Genomic DNA, 20028 nt, shown 5'->3' on the forward strand with positions numbered 1-20028 from the left:
GTGCGCGCCAGGCAATGTGCTTTTATTTTTGAGGCCATGAGAAATGGAGTTATAAACCTCTCCACCTCTTTTTACTTGCCTCATTTAAAATTTATTGAATTTTGAACCCAAAAGAATAAAGCTAAGTGGTTCCCTATACATTGAAAGATATAGTCAAATTGAAACTATATTGGAGGCAGAAGGATGAATAATAAGGCTCATATACATAATATTTTCTAGTGTGCTTTGGATTTTGAATTGCTAAGTAAATGTTGGAAGTACAAAGGATTCGTTATAGAAAGTTGCAAAGGAAATGTTTTACTTCTATCTTTCATTAAGAGAATGGGTTATATTTTGGCCAAATTAAAAAAGACAAACTGTCAAAGCGAACAGTCTCTGTAGTTCAGATATGTATTTATATTATTTCCCTAACCCATCCCTGCCTTTTTAAAAAATCTAAGTGAAATAGGCTTAATCTATGTGATGCAGGCATAAGGACTGAAGTGGGAGTTTTTTATTTACCATCTGGTTCTTTCAGAGTATTTGGATTTTTTGGTATTACTGAGGCAAAACCAAAAGGCAGTGAATGCATTGTTAGCTCTATTGTTAAAAAAAAATCTTACATGTCCTAGTAATACTTGACTGACCTGAATCAAAGTCACATTTTTTTCTTCTTCTTTTTTTTTTTTGTAACTTTGAATTTCTTTTGTTTGGACTTCCACAAACTGAAGTAATTTTCAGGTTGTTTTCAGGTTGGAAGAGATTTGCTGAAAGATATGGATGCTTTGGATTTAAGTGTAATACCTTGTCCTACTTCCCCTTTATCAAACAAGTCAGTTTATAGAGGTATCTTGCTTATGGAAGAACGCACAGTTAGTGTAGCCTATAAATCAGCTAGTGATAAAATGTTGCCACTTAGCACTTATGCACCATTTTCTTTTCTCTTTATCCTCCTCCTTTATTTTTGATTTCTTTCTTTCTTTTTTTTTTTTTTTATTTGCCAGGGATATCCATGTGTTACAATGAGGTAAATGATTGCTTCCAACAGTTTTTGTTAGTGTTCTTAATTTAAAATTTCCAAAATATTTATTATCTGCAATTTTATAAGGAGGAAATTGAGTTCCTAAGAATTTAAATAAATTTTAAAAGTCATACAGCTAGCAGTTGAGTAGGCTCAGGATGAGTAGATAAATTTTGATTTATTTCACACTTTTTTGTTTGTGCACCAGGTGTTAAGGAATGTTTAATAACCTTTGGCAGTGGATCCAGCAGTAAAATCCCCAAGTAGGGATCTATAATAATCAGAACTGGGTATTGAGAAGTGGAGTGAAAAAAGTCCAACTATATCACCCTTGTTCTAGTACCTTATTTTCTTCTCATGGTCTTCAGAACAGTCTTAGGATTCATTTGATATTCTAGTACTGGAATGTAATTTCTAGGCTGAAAAGTAAAAATAAATTTTACAGTACAGTGTATACTATATGTTTATGTGGTGGCTTTGTTTTACATGTTATATACATTTTGATCTCTATTTAAAAACCAAAAGGGGAGCTTCCTATTTGTAGATTAACAGACCCAGGTAATTTTAGTTGACTAGCATGACCAGAACACTCACAGGCCAGCTCTACTTATTACTAACGAGTTATATTCTAAAAACCATCATGGAGGTACTCGGATCTGTTGGTTCACTTGGGAACATAATGCAAAGTTTATGGACCCCATTCCCATATTCTCCTGTGAAAAGGTAACAAGATAAGGGGTCTCTGTGTAGGACGGTGGTGATAAGGTGCCAAGAACCAAGTGCCCATGGGTCCAGCCCTAGGAGGGGGGGAGTAAGAGAGAAGAAACCTAACAGTAGCTCTTTACGTTGGGCTGCAGACTGACCGTGGTCTTAGTGAAACAAATTGGAAAGGAATATTCTCACTCATGGGACAGTGGGCAAGACTGTTTAGAGCCTCACTGTTGTCCCAAGCCTCTAAAAAGATCAGTTTTTTTTCCTCACAGTTTTCTGTACCCCCATAGTGACAGTCACACTTGTTTTATGTCTGTTTTCCTCATTAGACTATAAGCTCCGTGAATAGGAGCTTATTCATTGATGTATTGTTGGTGCCATAAGTGCCTGGCACATTGAAGGCTGTCTGTAAACATTTGTTGAATTGAATTGTGCCAGTCCCAATTACTGGTAAAATCTGGCTCATTTGGGTCATGGATAGAGCCTCTATTTATATATAACAGCTGTTAATTGTTTTGTATGACTTATGAATTATAGCCAATCCTCTACATTTTTTCTTTGGTCTATTTAAATTAGGACTTCTAAAGGGAATATTATTTCTTCCTTAAAATTTATCATCTTTTTTCCAGGCATATTAATTATGAGAGAAAAAGTGAAACTGTGGGTGACATTGTAATTAATTGGTACTTGAAATAATTTGTTTTGTAACTAAATTTTTTTAAAAAATACACAAATTATAATATATTAGAAAACATGTTTAGCAAAATCTTTGGGGGGAGCATTTAATTTTTTTGGTAAGGAAATGAAGCAAAATATTTTTAGAGCCTTCTGGGCAGTTTCCTTATTAGCTTTACTTCCAATAGTCACAAGGACTCACCAGCCTTGGTGTATTTAAGTGTATTGTATTCTACTGCTTAGGAAGGTGGAAGCATCTTAAAATTTCATGACTAAAGTCAGTTTTAGTGTTCACTGACCTTAAAAGTTGGAGGGTATCAAGAACAATTGATGATTTAAAATCTGGTGAGTTATACAACTAAAGAAGTATATGAAGCCCTTTTGTTACATTTTAAAAATTGGGATTTGCTCTTCACTAGAGGTGAATTTCCTGACTATTAGAATGCCATCATGTTCAACTACATTAATGATTGCTGATAGGAGGCAAAAAATAAAATTATTTTGAAATGGAGCTCAAAAGTTTCTAGATGAGAAATTTATTTTCAAATGCTAAAGAAAATATATAAATTATTTGGACATATGTTTACGGCCTTGATTTTTAACAAATGCTCTTAAAATAACTTTAACATAGTTTCCTGCCTTGTGAAGACAAATTTTTCACTAGAAGTAACTTTCTGCGTGCTTGGCAGTGGATGTCTTTTGTAAACAGGAAAAAACATATTCTCTCATGGCTCACATATTTTTCTATGTATTCATATGCTTATATATCATAGCAAAAGAAGAAGAAGCTAATGGACTAAAGTCCAAAGTAAAAGGGTAGATAAATGAACACCTTTACTATTTATGTGGTATATTCTACTTTGTGCTTTGCCCAGTGCTTATCCTGAGTACCTGAACTTTTTCCCTTCATTGTTCGTTAGTGTCAGTCAATATGTTATAGAGTGCATGAATTTCGGTATGTTAGTGTGAATTTCCCAAGTTAGATTCCTCAGCAGGAGAAAATTTCTATTTTATTAACCAAAACTTGTAGCTAAGTCATAGTGTCTCATTTAAATTAACATTATTATTCTTTGCAGTTTGAAAAAGGTGAATAAACCTTTGACCAGACATCCGTCTACAAATTTTATATTTTACACATCCTTGCATATTCCTCCTGATAATGCCAAGGAATGCTTTCCATTGAAGGTATAGTATCATTTCACTGACACAAACATGTTCACCTTGAATTTTAAACTTTTCTTTTTTTTCTTCCCCTTTAAAAGTAGTAAATTATCTTATTGGAGTCATTCATTTTTTTAGCACAACTCTAAGTGACCTTGCTTTTGCAAAATTATGTTTCATTTGATGGCATGTTACTTTAAACCTGTAAGATTCAGGGTTGTTAATGGCAAAAGATGACAATATTGCTCAATATTGAGAATAGGTAAAAATGGGCCTTTGGGCAGTCAACAAAAAAAGATAAACTTAAAATCTTTTCAAAATGTAAAATTAATATGAATTTCTTCACACCAGTCGTAAAAATTCAAATTTTGTTTTGTGTTACTGACCTTTTAAGTTGTTTCATGTGTTACGGTGAGTGGCAAAAATTTTTTTTTCCAGTTGTATGAAGTAAATGGAAGAAACGATAGCATATATTATTATATGCTAAAACTAAAATATCTCTGTGATGATAGCATGTTAATTTGGACTACACTTGATTTTATTTTACAGTGAATTTAAAGTTTTTTTGCTTTTTTGGAATTTTGGTAAATGTGCACAGCAATCCATATACATATCGGTGTAAAAAGGATGTATTTTTAAACATATGCAACTGGCCTGATGGCGATGAGACACAGGTTGTAATTGCTTTCTGTGTTGGCTCTATTGAATACTTAAATAAAGCACCAGGAAAGAAAATAATTTGTATTTTGTACATATTGCCTTGTGAGTGTTGCAGGATTTAGCAGTTCTCAGAGACCACGGTTCCTTTTAAAAAGAAGGAAAAAGTAGTGAGGGGTATAGCAAATTTTGGTGTGTGGGAGGGGAAAGGAAAAATGACTTCTAAACTGTCAAAGTCACTTTATTTTGCTTTAGGCCTATTTGTGTAGCATATTCCAGAGGATGGTGAAAGGTAATAATTTGTGGTGAAAATATTAGTAACCTTAACACACTGCTGGGTGGTTTTAAGCTCTTAATCAACACCTTGGAGAATAAAGAATTAGAGCTAGGGATTAGATAGCTTGGCTTTGACATAGAAAAGCTATGAAATGGGTGAGTCATTTAATGTTTTCTGGCCTCAGTTTCCTTTGTATAATGAGAGGGTTGGACTGGAATGATAATTTGGTTCTTCTCCACTCTGTAAGAAGCAGTGTTACTTTGAAAGTGAGGTTTACTTTCAAATGCATTGAGTATCAGGGTGCATAGAACTTAGGGCTGGAGGATGTCCCTTATGATTTTTTGAGCTTGGCATTTAATATTTTACAGCAAAGTTTTTAGTTTAACATAATTGAACTTGTACTAGATAGGGTTAATAGGCTAGAACAAAAGGTCAAAGCATACGGCATTAGGCTTAATTAAGGGAGAGCAGTAGTGGCAGGAGTGTGTGACAGTTAAATGGGTTTCCCACAGACTAATGTCGGTTACAGTGCAACCATGCCTCAACTTAAGTGGGTTATTTTGTGCAAAGGGCAGCAGTGATTAGCAGTTTGACATGCCAGACACTTCTGGCCAATCCCATCTGTTTTAGAGGTTAAAAAAGCACACCTTTATGAGCTGATGGATTGATTTGTGTGCCCGTCTGGTAAAGATTAGAAGTCCAAGGCCAATGTAGTAAATGTCAGTTATAGAATATTGTACTTTCTTTGTTGGCTCATTGTTTTAACCGTCAACTGTTTTATAATGGGGGATAACTGCTGTTTATGGAGTTGAACGCAAGATGGGTGGGTGAACAGGTGAGGGAGAAAGAAAAATATTTCCTAGATGAAATTGTGAATTAACATATTCTATAGCAGGTGTTTCAGATTTTATGAAGTGTTTTTGACCTGTTCCTTACAGTTGGTATCATTGTTCTTTTGTGAGTGTTACCCAAGCAACATTGTCAGTCAGGATTTAATTTTGCATACAGGTAGTTTTCTTTATTGAGGCACCTCTCTTTTAGGCAGATGGATAGTTGATCTCCATATCATTATATGTATTTTAAAAAGTAATATTTTGTTCATTGACCTCCTGGGGAAGGGAAAAGGGAAAAGACAAGAGGAAATGAAAAGAGGTGTGTGCATGCACACATACTGTTCTGTGTTCTTTTATGTGGTCAGTCAGGTGCAGCCACAAGAGGAGACACAGGAGAGGCTCAGGAAAACAAAGGTTATTATACTCACAGGCCCTAGAAGGCACAGCAGGCCACGCAGGGCCATGTGGGAGAGTACCATTGTTGGTTAGGAGGCCAAAGGGGCAGAAGTGAAGGGAGAGTCTATGCTGTGGCCTTTATTGGAGTTTCAGTGGGAAAGACGAGGCAGGGCCGGATAAACACGTTTAGGATTGGATAGTTTGAATAAGCTATGGGTATATAATAACAATAATAAGCTATAAGTATATAATGGCAATAGCTTTGAATAAGCTATATATACATGAAGGTTCTTCAAAAAGTTCATGGAAAAATACTATTAAAAGGTACTATGAATCTTTCCACAAACTTTTTGAAGTACCCTCATATAAGCTCTAAGCTTTAGGGTTGGTTCCTTGTAGCCTGGTACCTGGCCCTGGAATGAAGGAGGCAGAGGAATATTGCTTCCTATGGTGTATGGGCCAAATAGAGGGGATATGACTCAGGATTGATTAGTTTGCATATCAGAGACATGCTCTAGGCTGAGCCTTTTGCTATCTCATTCCCCTGGAGAGGCAGTCCTCCATCAGAAAGATTTTAAGATGTCAAAACATCATAATATTTAGAAAATAAAAAACATGAACAATATGCACACAGGCACCCATGCTTTGTGGGTAGGATTTAATATGGTTCCCTGAGATTGATGTATGTCTGAACCTAGACTCAGATTTATTTCCTAATTCATTGGAAGCCCTAAGAGTTGATGCCATTAATGTGGTTAATTTTCAGTTCACGGTTGTAGCCTGTTTAAGATACAAAAAGTCTAGGTTGTGTTTATGAAAACTGGTTTCAACATATTCTAATATCCAAGGAAAGGAAAATCCTAATTTTATGTGGATAATAGAACTTCAGATATTGTCATCACAATCAATGACTTTAGGAACATAAAGCATGCAATTTTTTGAGGTGGGCAGAGAAGTGTTTGAGAGAAACAAAAAGTTATCATCTTTATCAGAAGATCATCTTCAACCTGAGGTTTGAATTCAAATGAAAATGTGACCAAGAACATTAGAGACACCACTGGAAGATTCTGATAGACCCCATATACTCTTATCCTTTCAAAGAATGTGAACCATGAATTAATTGCCTGTTACATAGTTACATAGATTGTGTATTACATGTCTGACCCTGAATTGCTTCTCATAGAAAGAAAATTAAAATGCCTAAAGAAGATGTGGTCACTGAAAGTTATAAACAGATAATAATGTTAATTAGTATTTCATTAAATATATGTATGTATGTATTTTAAAACTAAGCTAATCCAAAGTGAATTCGCTTAATTTATGATAGAAATTAAGAGATTTTCTTTCTCATTTAGAAAAGACAAAGTGATGTTGTGGTATTTGAGTTTATTTAGAAATATAGTGCTTAAATATTCACCCTTGTGTTCTTTGTGGAGTAACATCAATTGAAATCATTTGGATCTGGTACAGATTTACATGAAAAAAGCCTTGCTTTTCTCTGGAAGGAGAGAAGGTGAGGAAGCATAAATATTATAATATCTTTGCATCTCTTTCACTAAATCATTTTTAAATTGCAAAAGATTGGCTGGTGTAGTATAAAAGTGCTTGGGTAGTAAATTAAATGTGTGAGATTTACCTAATTTAATGGACATAAACGTCTTGAATGAATCTTCTGATGATGTTATATTGTATATAACAAATACTCCTACATTTGTACTAGTATTACAAACATTTTAAAAGTACCCTGGATCCTACCCTTTTGGTTTCCTTCTCCTTTTTCCAATAAGCTCAAGTGCTAGTAATATCTAGTTTGTGTTAGAATTGCATTTTACTAAACTAAAAGGAAAAATTTTGTGGGGTTAACCTTTTTGTGTGTGTTTTGGTATAGTCTGAGGTTTTGAAGGATGCACATTGTCCCCTGTAATATATAGTAGTTACTTTCTGTCAATCTATTGCACTTTTTTTTCTTTTACTAATGTGGTATTATTGGATTTGAGACATATAAAGTATGTTCCTGTAAGCAAATTAGTTTAAACATATGCTTGTTTAGGTTGCAAAAAATCAGAGCAGAAACTCTTAATATACTTAACATCCTTTGTTTGCAATTCTTGTCCTAAAACTATAACTTTGTAACCTGAATTTTGTTGTTAGAACTTTTTATGAGACAATGGAAAAAATAATAGCCCTATTTTGTGTTTTGATTTTAAATGCTGTTAGGGTATAGAGTTGTTCTTTGCCTCTATTTAGGCAGGTTAATTTTAATAAGAAAGCCGTAATATATGATAAACTTATTCAAATATATATTCTTCATATGTTTTATATATATGGGTGTATATAATATGTATTTATAAAATCAATGTGTGTGTGGATGTATGTATGTGATGTATTGCACATAGAGATGTCTACACCTGTTGATTGCAGTAAACATTTGGTATCACCTAATGAGGGAAGGACAAGGTTATGCCACACTGTCTAAGTGCATTATTCCTCCTCCGTAAATTGCATACATTCTACTTTTTTGTATTCTGTGACCTTGCAGTCAGTGACTTCAGCCCAGAATAGTTTCAAAGTCATGTAAATGAATGCAATTAAGGTATTGCTTATCGTCTTACATAGTTCGGATGGAACCTTATTGGATAGAGAGATTTGTTTGCTTTATGAGGAAGGTCAAAATAAGGTTAAGTTTTATTACATAAAATGATTTGGTAATGTTTTTATTTAGCTGCTGAAAAAGTAGTGTCCTAATAGGAAATGATAATGCTTTTTTTTCCCCCCAGTCACTGGGAGGTCTCTTCAGGGCTTTTTGTTTGTTTGTTTTCTCTAATAGTTATAAACTTTATTTTAAGGATGAGCCTTCTGTCTACTTCTAAGATCTTAGGATCATTCTGCCCTTAGTTATAATTCTAGGTATCTCTGACTTATACACATAGGTGACATTCCCTGCTGCAGATGGAGGGTAGCTTTGAAATTGCTGATGTATGTGCTTAAAACATTTGTGTTAATGTCCAATTACCATGCCAGTTTGTGTAGGACCTCTGACAGTGGAACTTAGTCCCAACTCACCTGGGCAAAAAGGAGACCTGCTACCCAGCCAGACTGATTATCTGTGGGGGGTGGGAGAGCATTGCCATAGATAATAGAAGAATCTTAATGATTGAAGAACTGAGAATGAAGAGTGAGTGAGCATGTATATGTGTGTGTGAAGTAATTAAAAGAATGGCAAGTATTCTTCATTATAATTGGTCCATATAACTACCTTTTCTCCTTTTATGGCATTTTTTTTACTTAAGCATGGTCTGTTAATTGATCAAGACTCTAAGATTCATTGATTCGTTTAGCAGACAGTTATTGAGCATCAGCTATAAGCTCTGCTAGGTATTGGAGAATTCAAAGGTGAATGAAGGACTCCTAGTTCAGGGAGAATAACAGTAAGCAAGATACAGGGAAGGTGACCTAAAGGCATAGTGGTTGAAGAGCCTGCTTGGTTAGGATGCTGGGGAAACATCACTGTAAGAAATTTGGTGCCTGTATATGGTTTTAAAGAGACTGAAGGGCCCTGATAAAATGAAGTGATAGTGAAAAATAGGTAACTTTATTTTGGGAGATTAGAATTCAGGTTTATGGATTTATTTTTAGTGAAAACTATAATCCTTGAGAACTGATCATGAGTTATGGGTTAGGAATTGAGAGTTCTAGAAGTGTAAGCCAGATATAAATGCAGGGGCTGATATAGATGGAATGCTGCTATGGTGGTATCAGGGAATTTGCATCATTCCTCTCTTATCACCAGCCAGCTTCGCTGTTCATCGACCTGTTGATCAATATACAGTTTCCTCAACCACTACAGTAAGAGTAGGCTATGTCTCTCGCTAGCCAAAACCTTTCATCCACTCTTTGATTCCTTACTTTCCCACACGTCAGTGTCATTCTCGTGTAGGATGGTTCCAGTTCCCAGCTTAACATTCTCTGTTCCTAGTGGTCTGGAAAAAAAAAAGGAAGTGTTTCAAACCCTGCAATGACTATCAAATAATTCTAATACTTTTTCTCCCAGAACCCTTGATTGAAATTCCTTTTTGTCCTTGACATCAGCTTCTCACATCCTTAAGAAGAGGTGACGGTCTTTATAGTGGCGTAAAGACAGATAGGTAAATAATTCTGTAATGCAGGTTATTTTCATCAGATCAAGAACTTTGCACAAGGAAAGCATTTATAATTAAGAATAATTTTTACTTCACAATAAATCATTATGTTGTTTTTGAGATGATTTATGTTAGTAGTTAAAATTCTGTTGTAAATGGTGGCTATTGAAATTCTTTGAGTTAAGAATACTTGAAGTAACACTTATTTCTCTTAATTTTCAGGAAATATTTGGATTTCAGAACTCTGCTCTCAGGACCCATTATTTAAACATTGGGGAGAAACACATCCGTAAGGTATTGTATTTCATCTCATTGCTCCATTTTTTAGAAACATAATCAAGCATTCCCAATTTTAGGAATGTAAGACTGTCATGCCATATTGTGGTGTTTATTTTTCTTTAACTTTCAGATATTGATAAACTAGTTTGACATTTGTCACAGAGAAGGATATATTTCAGTCCTTATAAATTTGAATTTTGTATAAGAGAGATAAAAATGTGGTTTAGATTAAACCAGTTTTGCCCATTTTAAAGATCTCAGGTATTTGCATTTTACCTTTTCACTATAGAACTGTCTTAAAGAATGTCTTGATTTGAAAGTGATATATATATATATATATATATAAAGTTTCTGTTTGTCTAAGGCAGTGTAGTCCTTCCTGCCTATGACAACTCTACGTTCCTAGTGTCATGATCAGCTGCCATCTGTATTTCTATCAGTCTGTCATCAGGATCCATGGACATATTCAACCCAGGCCACCTGGCTCTGCCTCTAAACATCCATCTGCTAAGTTCCCTCTTTGCATCATCACATGTGGTTAGATTGATGTAGCATAATAATTCATCTGTTTGTAGACTCAGAGTTTCAGACATGTGACATACTACTGGGAAGGAAGAATGTTAAGATCACCAATCAAGAAACTTACTATCTTTTTACTTTTGTCTTTTGCACCTTAGTCTTAGTCTGTTTGCTGCTGTAACAAAATACAGCAAAATAAAAAATGTACCAAAATAGAATGGGTGGCTTATAAACAACAGAGATTTATTGGTTATAGTTCTGGAGAAGTGAGGATCAGGGCACCAGCAGATTCATTGTCTGGTGAGGGCCCACTTCCTCATAGATGCCCATTTTCTCTCTGTAACCTCACATGGTGAAAGGGGCCAGGGAGCTCCTGGGGCCTCATTTATAAGGACATAAACTCCATTAATGAGGGCATTGCCCTCATGACCTAATCACCTCCCAAAGGCCTTACTCCACATACATTCACAGTGGAGATAAAGCTTCAATATAAAAATTATGGGGGACACAAACATTTAGACCATGTCATACTCCAAAGACCCCATGTGGATATGTCAGCCAGTTTGGCTAATGTCAGTGGTAAACATAGTCCCCTTGATACATATCCACAGTTTTCTTCTTAATGTCTGACTTTGTACTTCCCCTATATCTTGTGTTTTCCTTTTCAAAAACTTTTGCCAGCTGTCTTGTTTGGAATAGAAACAGCTAGAGCAAGGACATATAAATACATTTAATAAAATAATGCATTTGTTACGATTCTATACTTTCTTAACTGAATATTCATGATTTATATTCATACAAAATAATACAAAAATTACTTTTACAAATTTTCTTAATCACTTATCAAGCAGTGTGAATTTCTAGGATTGATGAATATAGTCTTGTATGTTTCCCCAGTACATTGTGTTAAACTTTTAATGTGGAAACTCTGTTTTTATGTTCAGGATTATTCACTATTGGCAAAGTAGCATTTTCTTCCTTCTACTGTTAGTTATAGAGAGAAAGTAAAAACAGATAAGAAATTTAAGTAAGGGAATTAGGACTGTAAAGAACCCCAAATAATAAATTTAATTTTTACGATGTATACTTTATCAGTAAAAGAAATTATATTATCAGGAACTGTGGATTTGGTGGAATTTAGAGATACCTTTTAAAATTGAAAATAACGATTAATTATTAAAATTAAATATTTGAAGATATAAACTTTCAATCTTAGTTATAAAGAAGAATTTACACTTTTAAAGCTATTATAAATTATCTATTTATGAAAGTTTATCAGATAATCTCAAAATTAAGAGTGTTTATTATTTTTTATTAAAAAGAAAATACAAAGAAACTAGTTGAAGGATTAAGTAGAAAAATTTTCTTATAAATTCAGAAAAGGAATTGGTTTTAAGTATTTCTTTTGAAAATAAATCATAATGTGCAATGTCCTTTTTAAGAAAAAAAAAAAAACTTTTAATTGAAGTGTAACTTCATGTAGTCAATAGACACTCCTACTTGCTAGCTCAATGATTTTTTACATAAGTATTCCCTGAGCGTAACTAACACTCTACCCCAGAAGTCTTCTTTGTATATTTCATAGTCAATACTGCCTCCACCCACAGGAAACAAATCTTGGGCATTTTTTCCCCTAGATTAGTTTTGGCTGTTTTTGAACTTTATAAATTTGGAGTCACATACTCTGAACTCTTTTGTATCTGGTTGTTTTGGTTTTTTTGGGGGATCAACATTATGTCTGAGAGTTATCCATGTTGTATCATTTGTTTTTTTCTCTCCAAATTGTCTGTATTCCATTGTATGATTATACAAATATCCATTCTACTGTAAATGGACATTGAGTATCTTTTGGACATTGAGTATCTTTTCAGTTTGTGGCTACAACTTCTTTATATCTTTTGGTAGAAATAAGCACTTATTTCTGCTGAGTAGATGCATAGGAGTGGAACTGCTGTGTTTTGGGGTACGCATATGTTTAACTGGAATAATAGATACTTAGAATGCTTTTAAGAATACTTATAAAACATTAGTCAGTGTATCTTTTACTAATGATAGATTTTATTGTGAGATAGATTTATTTTCCTTCAACTTAATGTAAACTCTAAAGTTGTTTTTTAGGAGTTATTTAAATTTTCCCATCTATTAGAAAATAAGTTCCTTCTTTTCTGATTCTAATATAACATGCATTTAGTTCAGAAAACCTGATGTATTCTAACCCTAGTGAAAGAAATAGAACATGAAGCCCTCCTATACATAGTTTAGATTGTGGAAATAATGAAAATGAGTTTTGATGCAAATCAGGCATAGCATATAATGAAGGCTTTTTATTTGTCCCATTTTTGTATACTTCTTTGAGTATTAATGTTTCTTGTGACATTTATGTTTGTATTACTCTCTCTGGTGATTTAAAGTGGACTTATTAAGTCTAGAGTCTAAGTATTGAGAAATTTTATATTAATCTTTTTCTGGATTTTTACAGCAGTGCTGTTCAATAGAAGTAATGCAAGCTGTGTTATATAACTTTAAATTTTCTAGTAACCACGTTAAAAAAGAAAAAGAAACTGATGAAATTAATAATATATTTCATTTAATCCAATATCTGCAAAATGTTATCCTTTTAATGAATAATCAATATAAAATTATGAGATTGTTTCCATTCTTTTTCTCATTCTAAGTTTTTGAAATCTGTATGTATTTTCACTGAGTGCCTATCTGTCATTTTTTCAAGTTTTCAGTAGCCACATGTTTGTAGCGGTTGCCATATTGGACAGCACAGCTACAGAGTTACATTTTGTGTTTTTAAAAGATAATGCTTTAGTTAAATTCACATCTAGTTAAAATTATCCTTAAAAATCCAATAGAAAGATGCCAGGTCGGGTACCGATATACCATTTTTAAGTAGGTCTCAAACAGCCTGATTTTTCTCTTGTGTTGGAATAAAAATATTTTCTTTGGTTGAACATCAGATAAAGAAATTAGCCAGTGTTTAGGGGGCATGTTGAATGACAAATAGTATCTTACAAATTTTAAACTATAAAATTAAAATCTGTGACAGATTGACATCTTTTATCTTACTCTGGGTTATATGCTGGGTAGAATTTTTACTTGTTTTGTTTTCTTTCTTTAAAGGGTGACTTGTTTACTTTGAAGAAGCTAAATTGCTCTGTGATATAACTACTATATTCTGAGTAAAATAGGGCAGTTTAAAAATAGTTTGAATGTGTACATATTCACAGACCTATGACTTTTCATTAATTAGGATATTTAAAGGCTACCTAGATTTTGAGGGTTAATGTTTCTTCATGTATATATTTGTGAAGTGGGATAAATCAGGACTGTAAGCTTTCTCACGTGAATGTGGGTTGTATTTTGCTACCAAGTCAGTTTTTAAAGCTTTTTTGTGTTCAGAATTAGGAATGCGGATGAAGGACTACTGACCTATGAATGGTCACATAGGGAGGCTTGTTGTGGGGGGTAAAGCCATTTGAATAGTAGTTGGCACATTCATATGTTAGCTGTTATCTTGGATCCCAGATCTGAGGTAACTGTTTTACAAATCTGCCCCTCAACACACATTTTTGGTAGTACTACGTCTTTCCTCTTAAATGAAATCGACTGCATTTTTTGATACCCTCATAGCACATATAGCTAATAGTATATCTTATTGGTTATTTAAAAAAAAGAAAATCATTCCTCTGCTTAAAAGCCCTCATCTTCCTTGGTGTAAAACAAAAGTCCTTACATTAGCCTAGCCTGGTGACCACTCAACTCAAAATGGAAGCCTGCTTTTATCCCTCTCTCCCTTACACTGTTCTCTTTTCTTTTTTCTGCAGCATTTAACACCTTGAAAAATACAATGAAATTTATTTTTAAAAAATATTTATAGTTTATTGACTTTTTTTACCCCTTGTAAAATGAAAGCTCCCTGAAGGCAGGAATTTCTGTTTCGTTCAGCACAGATAATATCTGAAGAACCTAGAATAATGCTTGACGTCTAGAAGGAGCACATAAGTATTTATTGACAATATTTATTGAATGCATGGAGAAGATACACATTTTTGTACTCCTGAAAATTTGCCTTTATGGATTTTCTGGGGCAGGGAATATTTAAAGGAAGTGAAAGCAAAAATCTTCATTTATAAGTATGATAATACATCTTGATAATTGAGTAATTCAAAAGTACTTTTTTCATCAAACTGACGTGTATATCTATTTGAAAGGTAATATGTAGATCTGACGTGTTTAGAAAATAGGATTCATTATTATGAGCAGGTAATACGTCTTTTAGGTATCCATATGAAGGTACTTCAAAAAGTTCATGAAAAAATAGAATTAAAAGATAATACGAATAATTCCATGAACTTTTTGAAGAACCTCATGTGTGTGTTTTTCCATTCGGGTCATAAAGTAATGTTAGTAATCAGTTTGAGAAGTATGTTTATAAGAGATTCCTCCTGTTCCTGTGAAATATAGAAGACTACATTATGTTTGGGTATCTTAAAATTAGTATAGATAAGGCAGACCTCAAAAGTTTTTAGGAAGTATTTTGTGTACTGTGTAAAGTATAGATTTTATTCCATTTTATACAGGGAGTTTCTAATTATAGTTTTTGAAAGTTTTATATTTAGGTCATCTACAATAAATGTTTCTAAAATAGTACAAAAATATAATCAAAGACTTATATGAAGAGAGATAGTATATGCTACCCTAGAATGCATTTACAGGGGTTTCACATTTCTCATACTGTCACATTATTTTTGCCATCTTCATCTCAGATGTCTTTTGATTCCACTAGTAGTTTTCTTTTACCAAAATGCTACCCATCTTGTAATTTGGATGAACACTGACAAAATGGAACATGTGCACTCGCCCTCTCTCCCATAGAAGTTGCTGAGTGCCATTCACACTGCATTTATTTCATAGCTTTTTGTTCATCTCTTCAGCAACATTGTAAACTTCTAAAGGGAACGGACCGTGTCTTTTATAAATTCGTGATTTACACAGTAGTGAACTTGATACCTCACATTTACAGAGTGATAAATGAAAATGTTGATGAAACAAAACTCCGGGGTATATCCTGATACCATTTTAAAGCTTTAGAAACAGTCAAAAAAAGGATAAAAATTTATCCTGTATTATATTATGCAAATTATTTACACTCATTGTACAACAGGTTTTTCATATGGTTTGTTAAATAGCGTGTGTGTTAGAAATATTGCAGGTTCCAAAGTGTGATGCACTTATTTGTGATAGTACCCATACTCTATTTTGCTGAATTTATACATTTCTTTGGCTTAACTTAATGTGATATACAGAATGCTCTTTAATGTGCCTTACCTGAATAACAAGCAAGATTGATTTAGTATGTTAGCTGAATGTTTGCTATAGTAAGTCTCTTTGCTATTCATCCAGAAAGAAAATACAAATGCCTTTGAGGAAAGTGATAAATTACACGTTTGGAATGCAACCGTTTCAAAGATGAATTAATTTTAAAGTTTTGTTAACTTTCCAAAATTGATCCTTAATTTTTCATATTTAATTCACATTGGTATAAAATACATTTTTCAAAGGACATCATTTCACAGATTTCCCTAAATTTCTTAAAGTTGACCCTAGCCCTGTCAATTCTATTTCCTAGGAGTATTTAAAATTAAATAGCTTGACTGGCTAATGGAAGTTCTAAATGAGATTGAATTTGGGATGATGGCAATTTTTTTATTTGGTAGGGTCATGGTTCTGTTACTAAGAATAGCATCTAAGAAAAGAATAAGTTTCTGACTTTCAGAGAATTTTTTCCCACCTCAAAAACAAAATCTGAGGATCTTGTATATCTGGGTGGTAGCTATAAATTAGCTCACAGAAAGAGATGGTATGAGGTTCAGGGAGGAAATGAGTTTTATAGAATTAGCACCTTAAATTGGGATGAATACTGTCATCACTCACAGAGTAGATCCTGAACATTCAGGCTGCTTATGGTCTTATGTATTTAAGTGCTCAGATGTTGGAGACACAGAGTAGTAGCAGAAACTGAATTTGAGAGGAGGAGACAATGATTGTGGTTTTTAAATCTTCCTTATTCATAACAAAATATGATATGTGATTTGGATAATATTCTTTTGGTGGCTAAATAGGTTTGGAAAGTTAACTTTATAGACCACCCAGATGTATTTAGTCAGTGTACAGAGCCCTTGTTTTATTACCTAGGACATAACTATAGAAAATATTTAGGCTTTTTTGTTATTGTTAGCTAAAAAAATTGATCCTTTGGCTTTATATTACAGATAAAAATTCTTAAAGAAAGCCTGTTTATTCTAATAGAAATGGATATAACCTGATAGTTAATGTTATTAAAGTTGCTTTGATAAGTATATTAAAAACATGTACATGCAATTTATTAATAGTGATGCTTTACTGAGTTAATGCTAATTTGCCATTTTCACAGTAATTTCAGGAAATAAGAAATGGATAACATTTTTATTTTACTTAAGTACTCCTATGAGTTTCTGTTAAGGGTAAAAAGCATCATCACGGCATTTGTTGGAAAGTCATATACCATTTAAGCTTAGTCTAGTGACCACAGAATGCTGTTTCCTTAGCTTTTAAGCCTTTTAGTAGTGTAACCTCTCTTTGTCTTGGTTAGTTTAATGTAAAAATGGGGATTATCACGATGACTTTCTTTTTACACCAAAATTGTATGAAAGGAATATATGTGAACTATTTAAAACCAGCAGGCATTGCATTTTAAAAGAAGACATTTATTAGGGATAGAAGGATTCATGCTTTCTCATGAGAGAAAGCAGAGGTAGTTGTTTCTTTGTTGTTAAAAAAAATTTCAAACCAAAGGATGTGTTTCTCTTTCACCTTTTGTGTAGACACTAAGAGCAGCCAACATAACAGCCACAGTTTAATATAATAAATAGCATGGAAAATGCTGGCCTTAGAATCCTAAGATTTATATTTGAGCCCAGGCTCTCCACATGGACTTTCAGCAAATCACTTAACCTGAGCTTCAGTTTTCTGATCTGTAAAATAAGCATACAGCCTACATCATAGGAATGTTGTGCAGAATAAATGAAGTGCATTATCAGAAAGATAACATGTTATAGACAATATTGTTAATTCTAATGTATTTTCAAAAGAAAGAAAATAGGTTTTTGGATGATCACTGTTTTATTCAATAGCACATCCTTCTATATTAGGACTTTTTTTTTTTTTTTTGTCTTTTTTCGTGTCCAGCAACGGATTGCAACCCTCAGTGTCGCGCCCGTACCGGACCGGGACCGGCAACGGGATCGCAACCCTCGGTGTCGCATCCGCACCTCGCTCAGCCAGTGAGCGGGAACTGGTCTGTATGTGGGATCCGAACCCTCGGCGGGAGCGCCGCCTCACTCCCAAGCGGCGCACTGTAGCAGTGTGCTACCGGGCCGGCCCTATATTAGGACCTTTTATTCCATACGTTTTCCCTTTATTTAAGAGTTCTGACAAACCCATGTTCATGCTTTTGAATTTCCTTCAAGTTTGAACCAGTTAACATCTGCCACCTACTGACCCAATTCTCTCCACTTCCTCCAACTCCTCCCTCCCCATACACACTTACTTATTATATTTCTTAGGTGATTAAACTGGCCTTCATTTTATTTTTCAAATATCTAGATCAGTACAGGGTTAGGAACAGCAGTTTCTGAATTTGTTTGAACTATAAAGCAAGGTGTTGCATAGGAGTCAGTAATATTCCTTTTTTTTTTTTTTTCAGGGAAAACAATTAGTAAAGTCCTACATGGACTTGCTTTTCTTTTCATCATCTGGTGGTTATGGGTTTTCAAAGTGATTTCTGCTACATATCCAGGTTAAAAAAAGTTTTCAGTATAGAGTTTGAGTTTTGGAAGTGACTCACCACATAGGGAATTCAAAATGCATGCCGTTAACTACTATTTGAATTTTTATAGGTTTGTAGTATTGCTGACTACAAGAAAATAAAAGGCTTAGTGCCAGTTCTTACTGGGTCAAAATTTATTTTAAAGTATCAACATTTCCTCAGCTTTTTGATACTTAAAAAATCGTACAGATTTTCCTGCAAAAAGTTTAACAGGCTTTATTCCAGGAAAGACAGTTCAGAGTGTTTTTGCTATGCCAGCAACAAAAGAAATGTATTTGGTGAATTTGCCAATAGAAATTGCCAGAAGCTAGACTACCCTAGTAATATATTTTATTTAAAAATTCTAGTAGGGTCAGCAAGAACTTGTAATTATATTGGTATCTTTAACATAGATTTAGGCACAGAAAATTTGACCAATGATTTATAAATAGCCTGTTAATCTTTTACAAAATGCTCAGGAGACTGGCTGATCAAGGCAATTGGTCAGACACTGTGGAGGTTTTATTAGACAGTGGTTGTGGAATGTGTTATAGAAACACACTGCTTGAATTTGAATCCCAGATCTACGTCTTTCCTGGGTAGGTAACTCAACTTCTCTGAGCCGCACCTGTAAAATTGAATAATATCTATTTTATACATAATTTTTAAGTGAGATAATATGTGACTTAGCTCTATTGTCAATAACTTGTATTTACTTGCATCTGGTTTATAAAAGTTAATCATGACGACTAGGAATAACCCACTAGATAGCGTTTTAAAACATATTTCATGTTGAGAGTCATTTTTAGATTATAGAAGTATATTTGAGTCTGTAAAATCTGCAGGAAACCACCTTTGAGTCAAAGCAGTGTTTATAGGTAAATGAATTTGACAAAGGATTGTGGCACCTGTGATGTGGTGGTTTTGAACAAGACCAGGTGATCTAGGTGTGAATCCTAACTCTGCCACTTCCTTACTGATTGTTGACTTTGGGCAAATCACCTTCTATAAGGCTCAGTGTTCTTATCTATAAAATAGAGATAACTTCATATAGTTGTTTTAAGGATTGTAGAAATTAAATGCTAGGATTTATGCAGATAGTGTGCAGTAAGTTTTAGTTATTTCTGTTATTCCTTAGATACCTTTTTGGACACGGCGTTACATACTTATGAAAAATATAGTTCTGAATTTTTTTGATGTAATGGTTAATTTTGGAATTTGGGCGTTAAATACTATTTTCTTTTTAGTTGAATAATGCTTATCCAGTTGATTTACATTAAGATGAGGTATTTCAGAGATCATTGTTTTAATTTATCAGCTTTCCCTGTGGCTTATTATTTAGAGGAACCATAATCTGAATCTCTTGTAGTCAAAGAGATTAATTTATATTTTGTAAAACCCAGATTTTTACATTGCATTCATTTTGTGGTCATTCTGTGGTTCTACATTTTTATCCAGTATTAATTCATGAATCTGCCATTCCTCCTACTTCATTTCTTGTATGTAGACTGACCCAAAGAAGCAGC

At 33.7% G+C, this 20028-nt stretch overlaps 1 protein-coding gene across 1 annotated transcript in view; it reads left to right on the forward strand.

Moving 5' to 3' along the window:
• The first annotated feature begins 10082 nt into the window (after positions 1-10082).
• Positions 10083-20028, forward strand: part of NRIP1 (nuclear receptor interacting protein 1) — a 73082-nt gene continuing 63136 nt past the window's right edge. Inside the window, exon 1 of the mRNA XM_008578614.1 lies at positions 10083-10143. The gene's annotated coding sequence lies outside the window, so the exon portion shown is untranslated. The remainder of the gene's footprint in view (positions 10144-20028) is intronic.

Source organism: Galeopterus variegatus, unplaced genomic scaffold (assembly GCF_000696425.1).
Source record: "Galeopterus variegatus unplaced genomic scaffold, G_variegatus-3.0.2 Scaffold1727, whole genome shotgun sequence".
Lineage (NCBI taxonomy): Eukaryota > Metazoa > Chordata > Mammalia > Dermoptera > Cynocephalidae > Galeopterus > Galeopterus variegatus.